A 20478-nucleotide genomic window follows, 5' to 3' on the forward strand; every position below is an offset into this window, starting at 1 on the left:
ATACATGCACCCAGTGCTCACTGCAGCACTGTTAACGGTAGCCAAGACATGGAAGCAGCCTAATATTCATCGACAGACGAGTGGACAAAGAAGATGTGGTATATATGTATTAGATATATTGTATATATACATAGTGGTGTGTGTGCATACACACACACACACAATGGAATATTACTCAGCCATAAAACAGAATGAAATAATGCCATTTGCAGCAACATGGATGGACCTAGAGATTATCATACTAAGTAAAGTAAGTCAGCAGAGAAAGACAAACATCATATGATATATCTTATATGTGGAATCTAAAAAAATGGTACAAATGAACTTATTTACAAAACAGAAATAGACCCACAGACATAGAAAAAACACTTCTGGTTACCAAAGGGGAAAGGCTGGGGGTACGGATAAATTAGAAGTTTGGGATTAACATATACACACTACTATATATAAAATAGATAACCAACAAGGACCTACTGTGATATTGAAGTGATGCTGCCACAAGCCAAGGAACACTGGGCCCACCAGGAGCTGGAAGAGGCCAGGATGGATCCTCCCCTAGAAGCTTCAAAAGGAACCAACCCTGCCAACACCTTGATTTTGGACTTTTAGGCTCCACAACTGTGATACAACAAGTTTTGGTTGTTTCCAGCCACTCATTTTGTGGTTATTTGTTATGGCAGCCCTAGCAAATGAATACACCCTCATTGTGGAAGTCAAAATCAATATGGAAAGAAACAAAGAAAGAGAGAAAGAAAGAAAGAAAGAAAGAAAAGAGGGAGGGAGGGAGGAAGGGAGGGAGGGAGGGAAGGAAGGAAGGAAGGAAGGAAGGAAAGAAAGAAGAAGGAAGGAAGGAAAGAAGGGGGGGTAGGGAAAGAAAGACAAGTCTATTTATCCAAACTTTATTTCTCACTATTTCCATGCTCACTCCAGTCCCATAAAAACATCAAAATTCCATACATATGCCAATCTTCATTTGCTCTTTCAGTTTTACACATATTTAGTTAGATTAGTCAAGACCCAGGTCGAATCTGCCTCCAATAATGCCCTTATTAATGTGTTCAGTATTTACAGAATGTAAATACCACTAGACATCCAGTTTCTCTCCCTGAAGCCAGGACTCCAGTTCCATGGAGCTCTGACTTCCTCTGTGTCCACCTCCTTAGGACTCCAGTCTCCTTAAAGGCAGAATAACACCAACTCATACTTCCTTTGGCATCTTCCGTGGTGCCATTAAGCATTTAGTGAGCAAGGGTTAAGGAGTTTGGGGATTAGAGATCTGGAAGTAGCAGCGGCTGGGTCTGCTTTCTCCCTCAGAGTCACCATTTATTGAGCATTTACTGTGTACCAGACATGCTAAATGTATCATCTCAGTTAATCCTCACAACCTTCTTAAGAGGTGGGTCAACTATTTTTATCCCTGTTTTACAGATGAGGAAACAACGGCTTTGGAGAGACTCATCACTAGTCCGCGGAAGTAGCAGAGAGGAGAATTCAAACCTTTGACTGGCTCCAAACCTCGTGCTGTGACTATTCACTGCTTTCCTTGGTGGTTCCTGATCCATTAGAGGGAAGAAGCAGATAAATGTTTTCCTCTGCCCCTTCCCTCACCCCCTTTATAGGATATAAGTTAATAGTTGTTAAGGAAAGGAGATCACTACTAACATGATTTTTGGCTCAGGCCAAAAGTTAGCCTCTGAACTATTGTTGCAAAGTGTTCTCCAGTGAACAGACTTGGTCTAGTAATCAAGAAGATGCTTCTGTGACTGTGAAAGACTCCTGGGAACACAAGGGAAGTAACCAGCCGCCGGGGTCACCTCACTGAACAGCCCGCCCCATGTAGACCATGCTCACCCAGATACTATGTATCCTTCAAAGATCACCAAACATAAGACCCCACAGCCTGCTACTACCAACCCCAGTGCTGCCTTTCATCCACCATGAGGACCTTGTTTTTAATATGCTCATAATGATTAATACGCAGTATGTTGCCTCTGGTCACAGTGGTTTATGTTTAGGCTAGAAGATCAATTATAAAGGGCAATATGGAAATTATCCTAGGATCCTCAATATCAGAAATTCTGTCATTGCAATAAAGAATGCGTAAGTAGGGCTTCCCTGGTGGCGCAGTGGTTGAGAGTCCGCCTGCTGATGCAGGGGACGCGGGTTCGTGCCCTGGTCCGGGAAGATCCCACATGCCGCGGAGCGGCTGGGCCCGTGAGCCATGGCCGCTGAGCCCGCGCGTCCAGAGCCTGTGCTCCGCAACGGGAGAGGCCACAACAGTGAGAGGCCCGCATACCACAAAAAAAAAAAAAAAAAAAAGAATGCATAAGTAATGGGAAAAAAAATACTGAATGCCCGCTTGGAATTGTTGTTTCAATTTTCTAGTACTTGCCTTATGATAGATCTTGGGTTACAGGCTTTAGCCACTTTGTGTTTTTGTCAGGGTCTGGAACAATGTTATGCTCATCGATTTAAACACACTTGTTAGTAGAAAGATGGTTACCAGGAGTGGGGAGGAGTGGAAATGGGGAGATGTTGGTCAATGGTAGTTAGTTATAGTTACGTTGGATGAAGAAGTCTAGAGATCTAGGGTACAGCACGGCAACTAGAGTTAATAGCATTGTATTGAATTCCGGAAGTTTGCTGAGACAGTAGATTTCAGGTGCTCTATGCAAAAAAAAATTAAAACTACGTGAGGAGGTGACATGTTAATTAACTTGACTGTAGTCATCATTTCACTACGTAAGTGTATGTCAAATCATCATGTTTCCACCTTAAATATAGACAATCTTTCTTTAAAAATAAAATAATAAAAACAAACACACATGTTAATTAGCAATTTCTATGCTCTATGTTCTATAACTTCCTCTTCTAAGTGGATAATCATATTAGGTAGCTTTCAGATAACAAAAAGTTTATTATGTGGTCGGAGGTGGTTGGTTATTTTCCATCCCTATTGAAAATTAAATGAGAAGAGATTGAAAAATCAGGTTTTAGACATAAAGAATTTTCTCCAATGGTGTTCATTAACATGCCAGGATGGTGTTTGCTGGTAGAAACTGAGTGTCTCATTCCAGACATCCTCTGCTTATCAAAAGGATCCTTAAGATGCTGACTCCATCAAATTCCCCTGACCACCTCCCCACCTCACAGCCTATGCTTCAGTCACACTTTCTGTGTTTTCTGAGAACCTGGAAAGCAGGACCTCTGATCCTCTGGTAGGACAGCTCTATGCATCCCTCACGGACCAATCTCAAATGTCACCTTCTCCAAGAAGTCTTCTCTCATTCCCCACCTTTAGCCCCCTAACAAGCACACACCTCCCTCTCACACCAATAGCACCTTGCTATTGACATAAAATTATTGGCCTTTGATTAATGGTGGTAAACGGCTTGTTCGCTACGCTAAGCTGTGAACCGTTTGTGTGCACTGCACACTGTACCTTGGTAGAAGAAACCACATCCCTGACCCATAACAGATACTCAGGATTTGCCAAGCGAACAATAAATCCATTCCAGTCTCATTCCCAGCCCTTCACTCTGCTGAGTCGACCTCTCCTTGACTGTGACCAGATCGAAAGAAGGTTATTTGTCCAGGCTTGATTTTCCCTTCAAGGGTTAAGGGGAAAAGTTTTGACCGGTTTAAACCGGGGAGAACAGTATTCAGGGCTTGAATAGGAAGACAGGTGAACTCTCCTGGAGGAATCCCACCTTCCACTCTTTCCAAACCACACCAGAACAGGTTCCTGGACCCCCTGGCGAAATGGCTGGGCCGGGTGGAGTCTGGCTCCAGGAGCTGAGTGCAGGGTGCATGGACCGCCCCGGCCCTCAGCCTGTGGAAAGTACCAGATCTGGGCGTGAATCATGCCTTCTCTGCCACTGGAAGGGGCTGCATCCTCTCACCCAGTTTTTTAAAGACTTCTCATGAAACCCTTGTCTCTGATAAAGTGCAAAAATGCTAGTGCAGTTTTGTGGCCACAAACAAGAAACGGCAAGGAAAAAAAAATGAAAAATGGAACAGAGCTGGGAAATTGGGTCTTGTAAGAGCTGTGGCCAGAACTTAACCACATGTTAATCTGTTTCTAGGGCAATAGAGACTGGATTTTATAAAACTATAGACAGCTGTCACTATAAGTCATGCTGACAACCAGAATAACATTTTTAAAACTTGGCTCTAAATCCATCCTAGGTGATATGCCATTTTAACATGAAAAACTGATCTCTTTTCAGATTGAAATGGATCAACTCATAATTTCTGCTTCTAACGTGGTGTTCAATTAGATGAGCCTGGACAGTGAATAAATATTGAAAGCAAAGTTTAAAATAACTTTTCAAGCTTTGCTTTACAGAGATATCATGAATTATCCACTATTAAAATTATAGTGGTAAAGGGTGTCTAATATAAAATCAAATAAACCAATGTTTTTAAAATTTTAATAGTTAATTAAGTGAATGTCTATGGTTGACAGATTAGCTGTCTCCACTACACTTTTAAAAATTTAAGTACTGAAATCAAAACTTCCTGGGCCTAAATTTATTTCTTTTTCTCCTCAAATGAAAAAAAGCTGAGGGCAGGAGGGAAAGAAATATTGTTTTCTCTTGCTTTTGAGGCTAATTTTGATTCTGTCTTAAGTAGTTTATTTAAATAAATTTGTTCCAATGAGCACAATTTAATGATGATTTTTCTCCTGCGCTCCTAACAGACAAGATCTGTTTGGGGACTCAATTTTATGTTCCCTAAAAATGTTCCCACTTCACAAGTTTATCACCAACTTGCTGGAGATTATGAGAGAATATTTTTGTTTGACGGCATCTATTAAAGTAGTTCCCGTAGTTTCAAGAAGAAAGGCAGAGAACATGGGATAAAATTATCATGCATCTCCTGAAACAAATTTTTGTCTTTCTTTCTTTCTTTTCTTTTTATTTTTTTTTTAACTCATGGCTTATTAAAACTGAACAGTTAAATCTAACATGCTTTGTGGCCCCAGAAGGCAGAAGTAGAAACAATAGATGGAGACAAATTTGGGGTTTCCATCCCTATAGACTTTGTAAAGCCTGATACCCGAAGGGATGGGGAGTGACCAGCTTCTGCTTGGGCTTGGGCTGCTGAAGACAGAGTTCTCAGACTGGCTAAGGAGGGAGGGAGGGAGCCAGGTGACCTCTACAGTATCTCCTCCCAATGCTAATGTCCCTTGTAATTTCAGGGACATTAACCATTTGCTTGCCCTGAGTGTCTCTTCTTTCCCCACAGCCGGCATTTTTGCATCGGCCCCTCATTCCTCACCCCACAACAGCCTGGCTTCCATCCCCGACTGCTGCACTGGAACTGCTATCCCTAAGGTCACAAATGACCTACTAATTGTCAGGGCTAATGGACACTTTTCAGTCCTTACCTCACTTACCCTTTTGGTGGCATGTGACTGCACCCTCCTCCCTGAAACTCTTCCTCCTGTTGGCTTCTCCCTCCGGCCACTGTTTCCCCCAAGGTCCCTCTCATTTATTTGGAAAGCACGTTACTAGGCATCTACCATGTGCAGGAAACGGTGCCAGATGTTGAGATACGAAGACAAATAAGACATAATGCTCCATCCCAAAGGGAACTATAGAGTTGGTGACTAATATTGATTGAGAACTCACTCAATTTCAGGCACAGTTCTGGGAATTCTGACTCCAGAGTCTGTGTACGCTTTCCTGTGTTGTAGCTCTTCCTAGGGATTTTCCTTCATATCACTTTTCTTCTCTCTTTACTCTTCTTTGACTAGTTCATTAATACCTGGGACTTACACCTGAGTTAAGGTCAATAGCATTAAAGATAGGACTTAAATCTACAGAACTATTTGGCACTTATTTTACGTACTTTTTAAACATGTGTGTGTGTGTATACACTTAAAAAGGAACAAAATCCCAGCAGTTAAGCCAGTGTTTTAAGCCCAATATCTATTCTCTTTTTCTGTCCAAGGATAACCGGAAAAATGCTGTATAGTCTCTGTCTATGTTCTGAGAATAGTATTTCGTATAACTGAACATCAAGGTTGAAAGCAAAAGAATATGAATGAGGCGGTACCTGTCATCACTATTTTCATCAACTTTTGAGTGAGACCAATGAGCAGCTAAACCAGGGGAACAATTAAACGGCCCTCCTCAGCACAAAGAACAAGATACACATCTGCTTTGCAGGCTCAGAAAATGCCAAGGGACCAAGAATTCTCCAGGTAGAACCAGACTGTCCCCAGCAGGACTTCCTGCCTCAGCCAAGATCTTGGAGCTCCTCGCGACTCCTTCCTGAACTCAGCTCCTTGCACAATACTGCTCTTCTGGGAGGGAGAAATTCCTTTCTGACTCCTGCGCAAGTGATCCACTGAAGCCCCAAAGCCTAAGATTACATGTAATTATCCCTCATCTCTATCTCAGTTTACCCAGACAGACTTGTTATCAGTGACAAGTCAGCAATTTTTTCTGCCCTCGAAATATTACATGCCCTGGTTTACCACGTGGCAGAAGCCTATGCCAATAAATAGGCTTAATTTGGTTAGAGAATATTTTTCCTGAGAACTTGTTTCTAGTAAGATACTCTGTACTCTGTGGCGAGGCGAGCTCACGGATTGTCTTGGGAGAAACACATTTGCCTGCTGTAAGAGAATGGTTGAAAAAAGAAAATATCAATAAACAAATATCATGAATATCATAAAACTAACTTATGGTTACCAAAGTGGAAGCGGGGGGAGGGAGGGAGAAATTAGGAGTTAGGGATTAACAGATACACACGATTGTATATAAAATAAACAACAAAGACCTACTGTATAGCACAGGGAACTATATCCAATATCTTGTAACAACCTATAATGGAAAAGAATCTGAAAAAAATATGTAGATACATATATATATATATGTATAACCGAATCACTTTGCTGTACACCTGAAACTAACACAGCGATGTAAACCAATACTTCAATACAATGTAAAACGACACTTCAATTTTTAAAAAAAGAAAATATCAATAATTAAAGATACACAAAAAATTGTATCCTGAGCTTTGCAGGTGGCTTCTTGATGACAAAAATTCCAACCAGACTAAAGTACAAAGTTGGTCTGTCCCTGAAAGCTCACATGTCAGTGCATGGGGTCTTCTGGTGTATAAATGGTTGTGTGTATACGTGTGTGTATGTGTTTGTGTGCTGTGGGAGGGACGCCGGAAGAGGGAATTCATTATGCAAATTAGCACTTGTCAACAACTAAAAAAGAGGTCTAGGTTAACCACAAAGCAGGCCTGCTAGTAATGGCCTAAATTAAACAAATTCAACTTGTTTTTTTCAACACTACTTCAGGTCTTTAAAGAAATCACAGAAAGGTATGGTGCCCATAAATATGTAGCATATTAGTCTCCTTCCCCTAGTTCTTGGGGAGATGAGGTAGTCTACACAAGAAATGTGTCTAAATCATTTAACCCGTTCAGGGAAATCATTTAAAATTGATTTAGGATAGAAATCTTTCCACAATGCCTCTTAAAGTACACTCCAGAGTGCCAGAAAATATTACCAGAATATCACAAGAAAACATACTCTGTGCGATGGCTTTCCTATCTTTCCTCACTTCTGCCCAGATGATAGGTTCTAAAGGACCTCACTTTAGATTGGAGGTTGGCAATGACTCTTGGGCCACATCTGTCCAGCTGCCCAACTTTGCAAATAAAGTTTTATTAGAACACAGCCACACCAATTCATACACGGACATATTGTCGGCGCTGCTTTCATGCTACGATGGCAGACAGGAGTATTTGCAAGGACCCCTATGGACCGCACAGCTGAAAATATTTACTGTTTGACCCTTTACAGAGAAAGTTTGCAGAGCCGGTTTGGTTGTTACTTCCTGTTGTGAGAGCCTCTTCAAGAGCTCTCTCCCCATTGAAAACCAAGAACCACACTTTCTAAGCTTAATAAGAGTAGATGTGGAGTAAGAACTACAGTGATTTTAGTTAAAGTGGTCTGTGATGGTTCCTGCAGTCTCCCAGGTACCTGGGCAAGGCTTTCTTTCCGTAGCTTGAGAAGAATAAAGATGAGATCTTGGATATGAGAGGCATTGCTGTATCTGTATGAAAAAGTGGTCAGAGGCCCGGCTGGTCTAGAATGACAGAGGCTAGTGAAGATTCAAGTGTAAGAGGAGGAGGGGTCCATCTAGTGAAAAACTGAGTAGGGGCAGGGGAGGCACAGGTGATAGGCTTAAATCGCTCTGCAAGACTTGTTTTGCCCCAGAAAAGTTATTACCAGCAAAAAGAAAACTACCCCCGTCTAGACTACCTGGCAGGAATTCAAGTGAATTTATTTGTGGAGAATTTGGCCAATACATTCACACACACACCATCCTACATGCGCAAGGAGCCCTCATCCCCTAATGTACAAAGCAAGAATAACGCCTCTCTGTTCTCCTAAAAGTTCTTGTACAAACACAAGCTCATTTGTGGTTCACTGAGTGTGAAACAATTACTCCCACAAACAAAGCAACAGAAAGCAAAAATAGCCTCGTGTGTATTTTTCAGTTTGTGGTCTCCTTTGTGTTTAATACAAAGAGAGAGGTAACAAAATGAATGACTACATTACACCTGAAGAAGATGGGGAAGCAGAGAACTTTCTTAAGTGTTTCTCTTTGACAGCTCTTACGACACATGTACCTCGAAATATAACTCGGTCTATTTTCAGGACACTTGTGTTGTGTTGTCGTTTGAATGAGAACCATTAGCTTCAGGGCCCCGGAGGAAGCCAAGTTCTGCCCTAGAGGAATGGGGATGGTCACCGTGTGTGTACGGTGTTTCATCTCTGAGGCTCACCAGTGGGTAAATCATGAGACTAACTTGACTTTGAACATTCTCACCAAAGAGCTGCTATCACAACACTTGGAGCAGATTGCTGTTATGTTTATTGCTACTGAAAACTTCGTGGTTTAAGATGCCAAAGAGGAAGAAAGAAGCTTATCTATTCGGCTATTCTGGATTCTAGAGTAATGCCATTCTTATTGCTGTGTATCAAGAAAGTGGCAAATTCAAAGGCTGTCATTTATTTCACTAATGGAATTAAAAATGAACATGGTCCAGAGCGATAATCAATGCCTAGCTCGTTGTGATGGATTATGGTTCAGCTAAATAGTATGACCTTTAATTACCTGAAAAAATGCAATTTTCCAATGTCTTTCTTGCTTACTCTGTGATTTCCCACACAAATACAACCTGTCATGTGCTATGTTTATTTAGCTTAAATAAATTTAGTGCTTATAAAAGGTGCTGGATTAACAGCCCTGAAGTGAAATTCTTTATCCCTTTAGTCCTTTATTATTAAACACTTTTAGAGCACTTTGTTCTTTTTTTAAGCTCCACTCAGTCAATTCATTTGGCTGTTTTTAAGAATATCCTTTTATAGTGGGTAAGATCATTATTCTTATTTTTTTTTAATAAGAATCCTAAAACGTCAAAGGTAAGGGATGGGACCTGGGTCACCAAAAGAACAAATGATTGGTCCGTTTTAGCTCCTAAACTGGCATGTAGGGTAGCTAATGAGCGCTGTACAGAACTTAAGTAGTAATATTCAATTACACGTTCCCAAATACAATCAATCAGCTTATATCCAATAAAAAGTAAGAGAAGCTAATGTTCAACAGTTGATGAAAACCAAAAGTACTAATGTGAATTACCCAAAAATGTGTACTGGAGACGGATAACGGAAAGAAAGAGGCCAATAATGATTTCAAACAAACAAACAAACAAAAAGCTTGGGGTTTGACTGCTTTTCAGAAAAAAAAAAAAAAACCTGTTGATTTTAAAATACATACATATAAAGGGGAAAAAAGTTAGACTCCTGCATCCAAGTATACTTATTCTACAACAAATATTTTCCTCCGGAGCTATCTCTGACCCCAGATATCTCTAGCTCAACAAATCCCCTATCACAAAAATGGGGTTTCTTTTTATCTAGATAATTTGCAGATTCAGCTTCACGAAGGGTGCTGTTGACTGTTGACTTTTCAACACAAGGTAAAGTTTTCAAGATTCCATCTACAAAAAGTCCACCAGTCAGTAGAACTGGGCATGTTTTCTTAATCACTGACAGATGAAAAAGAAAGTGGGGGTGGGGTAGAAAAAGTATTTCATTCTTATTTTAATTTACATTTTTTATTAAGGTCTTCATACTTGTTAACTATTTTTGTAATTTTAAAATGTATATCATCTACACATTTATCTATTAAGACCTTACTGTTCTCCAAATCAATTTGTCCATGGAATATTATACATTAGGGCCACCTATATTTTACTATGGTATTGGTTGTAAATATCTTTACAGCTTGTTCTTTAGCCTCTAATTTTGTTTATCTAGAGAGACTGTGATCGTTAGAAGCTTATTTATTTCAATGTTATGTAGTCTAAACTATCTTTTCCAAAGCAAATGTCTCCACAACGTTTAAGTGTGGAAAGCTCTCTCCCATTTCAGAGTTGCACAATTAGTCACACGCATCTTCTTGGACTTTCGAGAAAGTACTCATGGAAAGCTCCATAAATAAAGCCTAGATCATTCATTGGACCTAACACAGACTACACGCTTTCAGTCTGTAGGTGAAACACAGAAAATGACACTTTCATTTATCTTTTTTTTTTAACATCATTATTGGAGTATAATTGCTTTACAATGTTGTGTTAGTTTCTGCTGTATAAGAAAATAATGGGGTCAAGCGCCTGCCTGAAGGTCAAAGGTGAGTCTGTGGCAGAATTTGGATGAAAGAGTTTATCCAGAGTTCTGGACTCACAGCATTGTTCCTATTGAGGCTTCGTGTCTCACAAACTTTAAAAAGATTCCTTTCTTGTATAATAATAGTCATCCTGAAGTGCGAAGATGGAATTAGAAATCCTACCTCATATTATTACTATGAACTAATTAAGTTGTTAATCGGGCTAAGTGATATTGTGGGGAATAGTGTAATTTTCTTAAATTCAACATAGCGAATTATAAATGGATGGTTCCAGAACACCTTAAGTACCTTCTCACTCACACAAACTCATTATCGTGAAAATGGTCTTGATGATCCAAAACAGCTGGCCTGGCTCCCCATCCTGCCCACCAGCTTCTCGGATTAGTCACCACGTTCTCAGGTGAAGAAGATTCCAGCTACTGCTCCCGCTGGAAGGGCAGAGACCACAGCCAACCGCCGGGGGGGGGGGCCCTCCTTGGATGCTCTGCCTTGCACGTCGTTAAGCAAATTCTCAGCTACATTTTAATTCCAGCACTTTTATGAGCGCCGGTGATGTAAGAGGCACAGTGGCACACCTTGTTGTTTTTCCAAGCTCGGCCGTGTTTGTAGTACTGGCAGTTAGGGTCAAAGCATTTTTCATCTTGCACAAACCGAGCTAATTTATGTGGGAACCCAGACCCTCTCAATGTTGTTTGTACCGCATTAATTTGCAGTGGCTAATGAGCCCTTTTTAAATGTTGGAAAAACCCTCCTTGGCTGCATGACTGAATACGCTTTTAAAGCCTGCCACAGAAAACAAAGATGCACAACCAGGGAAGGATCGAGGCTCATCTTCCCCTCCTTTACTACCTAACCCAAGAGAATGTGGCTCAAGCATCACCATAGTGCGAACGAGCCCCAGATGGCCAATGGCTTCTGGTTTGTCCCATCTTTGGTGGAAAGAATCTGGTTGAGAGTGTAAAGGTTTAAAGGAGTCTGTTGTTTATCTTCTGGTTGATAAACACGTCATGCACCCAGTGGATTATGCAAGCCAAAATTCTGGAACTATTGTGAGTGGCGCTTGTTGAAATGCATAACCAATTAAGATATCCTCAATGACTTGATGAACTTTGGGTGCGAGAGGCAAATAGCAAACCCCCTAGTCAATGTCGCCCTAATGGCTTGCAAGGCAGGAATCAGCCATCTCTAAGGACAGAGAGATGTGCTTCCCAGCCCAATAAAAACTATAGAAAAAAAATGGGATTCAAGCTACTAGAAATCAAGCAATAGTATGGTGGGAATAAGAGATAAAGCTTTAACAATAATAATTTCATGTGCTAGACACTATGTTAGGGGATTAAAACCTGTGTTTATCTAAGAATTTCCTCCAAACTTTTATTTTATTTTATTTATTGTGTATTTATTTTATAATTTTTATTTTATACTGGAGTATAGTTGATTAAAATGTGTTAGCTTCAGGCGTACAGCAAAGTGATTCAGTTATACATATCCATATATCTATTCTTTTCTATTGAGGTCAAAATTATACATGGGTTCTAAGTTCACGCCAATATTTTTATTTCAATGGCCATCTATTACTTTTTAAAGTTATGTTGTTATCAACATGCTTCTCAAAAAAACTTTTAAAATGTGGCTCGAAATAAAAGCAGTGTGAACTTTCCTAGAGCAAAAACTTGGTAAAGGAATACAATAACCTGGCTTATGGGATGGGCTCTTGTAATAATAACGTTACTCCAGAAAATGTGGAGTTATTTGATTCATCGCATTAATGGGTCGATGACTGGAAATGTCTTTTTGTTCCTCTCCTTCTCCCCCCGCCCCACTAGTTACTCATACAATATGAGCACATGGAAGCTATTCAAAGTATACTTGTGAAATTGAATCAAACGTATCCAGCTTCATCCTTTTACATGAGAAGAGAAATTAACACCCTTGGCTGCTCAAATACTTGCCCCACAAGTTGTTGAACCAAGACAGACTTCTCCGACTCACCAAGACTGGAATTCAATAGAGGCTAGAACTTCCCAGACATGACGGCAACATTCCTGAGTTAATTTTTTAAAATATTGTAAGTTCCCTTATACTAGGATCTCAAAATGCCATCCTTTTAGTACAAGACCATGATTGGCATGCAGAGGATCAAGTGATGCATGAATGGTTTAATGCCACATACGAACCCCAAAGTCTTGGCTTCATACAGGAAGTAAAAATCACCAAACTGTGACAGCTGACAAGAGACGTTTTTCTAAGTCAATGCTCCAGGTACCCGAGAAACTAAAGTTCTTCCTCATCTCAAAACCTTCTTATGACACAAAAGACAAGAAAAGGACAAAAGGGTCATTTAGAGGAACGTAGAACTCGAAAAACCACCACCGATGCAATGTGCTTCCTAAACTAAACACAAAACACACGGTGTTGAAAGTATTTTAATGATTTTTTTTTTTAAGTACACAACCTGCTGGCTTGCCCCGCCATACTGAAAGAGGTTTACACACTAATGCTTTTTCTATGAAAAAAAAATAAAATAAAAGGCTTGTTTTCAAATAGGATTCATCTGAGTTATCTTCAGCAATTCCCCCCACCCCCAATCGGATGCCAGGTAAAACTACTAGAAAATTCTGTAGCAATAAACCTTTTAAACAAGAGTAAGGGAAAAGGAGATAGGCAAAATATTTCCTAACACTCCAAGAAGGTAGCATTTCTCATCCGACTTAAAATGTTTATCTAACTCTTCTCAGCATCTTGTGAAAACTGTTCAGCTCGATTTCATGGAGATGACTTTTATCTTTTTTATGTCGTATTTTACATCGTCAATAGGCCAAAGCTGAATCGTAGAAAGGCTGATAGGGAGACACAGAAAAAGAGAATTACTAACGCAAGTGTAACATAGGTCTTGAGCGTGTTCCAGCCTGGACCTGCTCAACTCAAGGGGTAAACTTCAGATAAGCATCTCGGCTCTCCGGTGTTTAACTGAACCCAACCTTCCAAACTTTTCGAGGTTTGCCAATAACTAGTAATTATATTGTCATTTAACAAAAGGACCTGCATTAAACCAGAGATGTTACATTAATGGTTAAGTTCACATCCATTAAAAACATGCATCTACCGCTTGCATTGGGGTCTCTGTGATGTGTGAATGGAGAGGGAAACTATTGTGGGTTTGAGGCCATACATCAATGTCTAAATACTACTTGTCAGGTTTTGAAGTTATGCTAATGCAAGAAGTTTTACTTCTTTCCAGTGTATAGAGGTCAGAGTAGGAGGGACAGATATGTAACTTCAATGGAAACATTGAGGAAAACCCCCATAGAATAAGATATCAACATATGAATCTTGAAGAAAGCGATTATATCTAAGTTGGGATTTTAATCATCCCTCTCTAAGGTAAATGCCAGATTCCTGGGTTTCCAGAGGAGGCAACAGAAGGGCTGAGGATTCATCCGTAGAATCTAGAACACTTTCTTCGAAGTGCTTTTCATTTTGACCAAAGTATACATAGGGGTAGAAAGTAATTTATCAATTTTCTCACTCACAGACTTAAGAAGTGAATAGATAGCCCTTAACTGCCTCCTAGGCAATCGTGATAATAAGCAACTTTAATACACAAGGTCTTTTTACATTTCTTATAGGTATACAATTATTTTTCCCTGTACAACGGCAATATGCTGAAGTCAAAGTCAGCATTTTTAATGCATGTAGAATAAACGTAAAGTTAACATGAATAATGGATCAGTGAAAAGGTCACATGAGAAAACTTGCAATTCTTCTTTAAAAGGGATAGACACTGTTTGTAAATAGTTCTTGTTCCCTAGTCAGAGACCAGAGCTCTGTGCCAAAGAGGGGGAAAGAACGCATAAAATGGAGCCTGTGATAAAGACCCTGCGATCCAAAAGTGAGCAAAGGCTTTTAGGATCCAAGACAGCAGAGCATGAGCCAGAAGAGGGACTCTGAGGCTTCAGGAAGGACACACGCAGTCAAACTAGGATCATAATTCAAACCAAAGTAAAAACTAGTCAAACAGCCGTACTAAGAAAGGTCATAGAGAAACAGGGACAACAGGGGAGTCAAGTTCTCTGATCCTTTATTTATTTTATTTATTTATTTTTTAAAATATTTTCTTGGCTGCACCGTGTGGCAGGTGGGATTTTAGTTCCCCGACCAGGGGTGGAACCTGCGCCCCTTGCACTGGAAGCACGGAGTCTTAACCACTGGCCCACCAGGGACATCCCTCAAATTTAGCCCACCCTGACCTTGTCTCTACAGTCCAAGGCTAAAAAGAGGAATGCCAAGTGTCTAACGGTCTTTGAAAGTTTGGGGTTTGTCTTTACAAAAGTTAGCAAGTCTGTGTACCAAAAGCTCTACGATCCTACTCATCCTGAAGCCAAGTTCCGGCCGTATCATTGGCTCTTCAAAGCTTTTCAGTGTCTCTCTCCTGCCTATCAATCCAAGTCCAGGTCATCTGTGAACTAACCACGGCCTCTGACCTCTGCCAGACATGGATTCTACCTTCTAGCCAAACCCAAATGCTTGCTCTACTCACCTTGCATCAGCTCCGTGGTGTATGAGTCTTGTGCCATTGCCTCTACCTGGAATGTCTTTGCCACCTCCCTTCACAGCCCTGCACCTTCGTCTTCCAAATCCTACCTGTGCCCCCAAGGCTTGTTCAGATAGCACATCTCAGATAAAGCCTTCCCAGATTCTGTATCTCCATCTAAACCCCATCCCACAGGCCATATTTTTTACGAACACCATCTGCTGATTTGCCCCAGCCTACTGAAGGGAGTTTGAACATCGATATTGCATCTAGGAAAACTCTTATCTCCAAATAAGATTAATCTGAGTCATCTTCCTTGTTTCACCAGACAGCCTTCTCTGATAGAATCAATTCTTCTTGTACCTGTCCCTTTCCATTTCATCTTTGTAACCCTCCTCGTGTTATTTGCAGCTAAATGTTCACCACCCTGCTTTCAAACAGTGGCTGACCTTGGTGCTATTTTATTTTTTATTTGGGGGGTGCCAAAACCATGACAAGGAGGTGCTCCATATTACTAAATGCAATGACCTTCAAAAAGTCCCATCAAGAGCGACGTTTAACAAATGACCTGCTTGATTAGATTTGTATGCGGTGCTTGCCTCACAGATATCTACAAGCCCAGGGCAGGCAGTGTGGCAGACAGGGCAGATTCTAGAACACCCATGTCTTCATCAACAGGTCCCCAAGAGCTCCATTTCTGGCGTGAGCAGCCTGACACCCCAGCACACTTGACAATAAAACCTATTGTGACGCCCGTCAGCAGTGGGTGGAGGAAATTTGAAAATCTGTCTAGAAATTCAGGAAGCAATGAAAGTGATGTAACCAAAGCTCAAAATGGTCCAGTGTTTTGGGGGTTTTTTTTTTAAACAGGAAAAATTGGGTTGATTCCAATAATACTGCATACAACTTATATTTAGAGCAGAAAACAAGATCTGATTCAGCCGGTAGATCTTCTCCTGTACCTAACTAGAAAATAAAACAATGCAGAGCTGAATTTAACAAGAACATCAAAAACAGACATTGTGATGAGGACAAGAGGTCAAATGTTAGGTTGCAGAATTGCCTCAGGTGATTTTATCTTCCTGAATCTAAGCATATTTGTTTGACAAGTTAGTCCTGGTGGTTGATTTAAGTGGGATTTTGTTGTTGTTGCTGCTTTTATTGTTGCTGCTGTAGCTTTCTAATCCAAGGATCATATTTACAAAGGAAAATATTAACACATAAGCTAGAATTTGCTAGAACATCTTTATCCTGCTTCTTTAAAGAGATACATATTTATATATATTGAAATCACTGACTTTATTTTGACTGGATTTATCAGCCTAAATTAAAAATGTCTATTCCATTAGGGAAAAAAAATACAGAGGAGAAAGTTGTTCAAGAGTACACTCAAAAGAGGAAAACTAGAAAGGATCCATTAACCACTGGCCTAATCAATTAGACACTTAGTAAAGAGAAGGATGGCCAGGGACTTCCTTGGCGGTTCAGTGGTTAAGATCCCGTACTTCCACTGCAGGGGACGTGGGTTCGACCCCTGGTTGGGAACTAAGATCCCAGGTGGCAAGGCCAAAAAAAATTTTTTTTAAATCTGTAAAACAATTTTAAATTAAATTTAAGAAAAAATAAAAGAAAGAAAGGATGGCTAGCTCAGGAATGGGGTAATCTCCAGGTCCTTTCCAGGTGTGGAATAAGAAAGGCTATGGTCAAGAATAACTTGGCCTTCAGCAACCTAAAAGATTTTCTTAACTTATAAGAAATGTAGAAATACTAGAGAATATACAGAAAAGGATGACAAAAATAGCTCATGTGTTGGCGAACAATATCTTTAATGACAGGTAAACAGAGAATATCTTTGGTCCAAAGAAAAGACAATTAAGGCATATATTAGGACCACAATATTTTTTTTCATGGAATCAATGTATACGAAGTGACATTGAACAAGCTCAGAGGTGATTATCATGAAAAAAGGAAATGTAACATAGAGAGCAATGAAGGAAAGAAGAGGAAATGAACATATATATCAACAGGAAGAAACCAAGTGAAGTAAAGGAAGTCATTACAGAAGAATTATTAGGTCCTAAAATAGCTTACTGGAGGAACTTGTGAAACATTCTTTTCCGGGAGTCTTCTGAAACAATATTTTCTAGTCTTGTGGTATCCAGAGACTAGAGGAACTCTTGTTCTTCAGCCCCCAAAATCATGGTTTAGTTTATGGAAAGACTGATGTGAAAAAGACTGGAAACATCAGCACATGTTATTTTTTTTTTTTTAATCAACAAAGTAGAAGTCAGAAGTCTAGGCTTTTATCCTAACCATTTATGTGATTTAGGAAGACACTTAATGTTTTGGATAGTAACATCTATATCTATAAAATGTCTGCCTGTATCAGAGATGTTGTGAAACTAACTGGTGCCATACAAATAGTATAAGATTGCTCTTGCTCTTTCTAGCAGAACAATTATCAACATCATCAAAACATAGCTGTCCAACTTCTGCTTCTAACAGTATGGGAGACCACACTTTCTGAAAGCTCCTCCTAATACATTACAGCTAAACCCCAGATAAATTATAAGAAACATCCCTTGTAGTATATTGCTGGGCTTAAATAAAGACAAGAGGACTCTCCACACAAACAAATAAACAAAATAATAATAATGAGCTGAAATCAAAAGTAGAAATACAAACTAGGTTGCCCTGGAAACAAATCCTCATGCCAGTTCTAGGAACTGGATAATAGGTATGGCCCTTTGCACAGTGGGAGAGCTTGAGCTGAGATTCCATGTTTCTATGAGGAGGCAAATAAAACAAAAATAGTCCAATTTACCCCTGGCTCCTGACAAAAGTAAATATAAATTCTCCATGAAGGAAAGCATCCCTAATTTATGATGCTCGGATTTCCATTGGTTAAGAGCAGGAAAATATGAACTCAAAATCAATAATTGTCAAAAACACATTTTAAAAAGCCACCATAAGTGATAAGTGACAGAAACAATAAAATCAGATTTAGATTTAGATTTAGAATCAGATGTTAAGTCTTCAGATATTGGAACTATGAGACAAAATGTGGAATACTTATGTATGAAATGTTTAAAAAACTGAAAGATTTTAAAAATTGGCAAGAGTAAATAAACCCAAGAGATTGTTAAAACAAAATGACCAGACAAATTTGCAAATGAATCAAATAGAATTTTATAAATGAAAAATGTAGTGGTTTTAAATTATAATATTGATGGTTGAGTTAAACGGTGTATTAGACACAATTAAAGAGTGAATTAGTAAATGGGGTGATATATTGAAGAAATTATCTAAAATGCAGAAATCTTAAAACAGAAGTTAAGGAATATAGAGGAAAGACTGAAAGGTCTAATATAAATCTAAATAGAGTAGCAGAAGGAAAGGCAAAATGGAGGAGAGGAAATATGAAAGGAAGAGTGGTTGAGAATATTTCAGATGATGAAAGACATGAATCCCAAAATACAAGGTAAAACAGCAAAATAAATTAAAAAGAAATATACACTTCATAGTGAAACTGCAAAACAGCAAAGATAATGAAAAGATCTTAAAAAGAGTGACAGCAGACATCACAACAACAGAGAAAGCCAGAACACAACACAATAAGAACTTCAAATTGCTAAGAGAAACTGATTAACCACCTGGAATTTGGCACGCAGCAAACTATCAAAGACAAAAGCAAAATAAATGTACTTTTAAATCAACAAAAACTGAAATGGTTCACCCCCCAAAACTTTCACTAAAGCAGCATCTTTCAAACATCTTAGACTGCAAAACAAAAATACCCACTTGCTAACAACTGAAAAAAAATGCTCAAAATAATACTTAATCTTCTTATGTAACTATTGTGCATTCTGATTTTTATATTCTATTTTATTTTCATTTTTTAAAAAATGAATAAGGAAAACAAATAATTCAAATAATAATAAGAAGAACAGAAAAGAGAGACAAGTAGAAGACATAAAGTAAGATGGCAGGAATATAATTTTCCAAAAGTGACTCCAGAAATAAGAAGGCAGAAATGTCAGTTGAAGAAGCTGATTCAGCCATTTGAAAGAGTCCCATAAGACAAAACAAAGCAAAGCAAAACCCACCAGGTCAGACAGATTATAGGTGAGTTCTAACAACTTTTCAAGGAGGAGATCGTTGGACACTTATTCAAACTCTTCAGAGAACAGAAAATGAGTGAGCAGCCACCTCTGCCAACTCGACAAGACTAGTACATCTTTGAAAAATAAAAGCAAGATGAGAAGAGTGTTACAAAGGAAATTACAGAGTAATCAATACTGAAAATCCATACTGGCACATCATGCCAAGAAAAAGAACTGAAAGGCAAGAATTGTACAGCATAAAAAAAAATTGTCCTTATTTGATCATGATTACACTGTCTATATGAAAACAAAACAAAAATATCTACAGATTAAGATTAGAATTGCTAAAAGAATTTAACAAAGTGGCTGAAGATAAGATCAATATATAGAATAATTTGTATTTCTACCCAAAGGTAAATACAAAACCTCACACTGAGGAATAAATCTAACAAAACAAAACCTTTACAGAGAAAAAAAAGTTAAAATTTCTTGAAATACACATTATAGAAGGCCTAAAGAACATAGAGGTCCATGGATAGGAATGTCAACAAGATATTAATTTTTCCTAAATTGATCATTAGATTCAATATAATTTTCAACAAAATTCAAACGAAATTTTTCAAGGAATTTGACAAGTTGTTTCTAAAATGTATAAGAAAATAGAACTACCATGTGACCCAGCAATCTCACTACTGGGCATATACCCAGAGAAAACCATAATTCAAAAAACACATGCGCCCCAGTGTTCATTGCAGCAATATTTACAGTAGCCAGGACATGGAAACAACCCAAATGTCCATCAACAGAGGAATAGATAAAGAAAATGTGATACATGTGTACAATGGAATGTTACTCAGCCATATAAAGTAACGAAATTGGGTCACTTGTAGAGACATGGATGGACCTAGAAACTGTCATACAGAGTGAAGTAAGTGAGAAAGAGAAAAACAAATATCGTATATTAATGCATATATGTGGAATCTGAAAAAATTGGTATAAACAATCTTATTTACAAAGCAGAAATAGAGACACAGACATAGAGAACAAAGGTGTGGATACCAAGGGGGAAGGTGGGTCGGTTGAGCTGGGAGATTAGGATTGACATATATATACT

The sequence above is a fragment of the Monodon monoceros genome, unplaced genomic scaffold (assembly GCF_005190385.1).
Source record: "Monodon monoceros isolate NGI ecotype Baffin Bay Population unplaced genomic scaffold, NGI_Narwhal_1 Super_Scaffold_21, whole genome shotgun sequence".
Classification (NCBI taxonomy): domain Eukaryota; kingdom Metazoa; phylum Chordata; class Mammalia; order Artiodactyla; family Monodontidae; genus Monodon; species Monodon monoceros.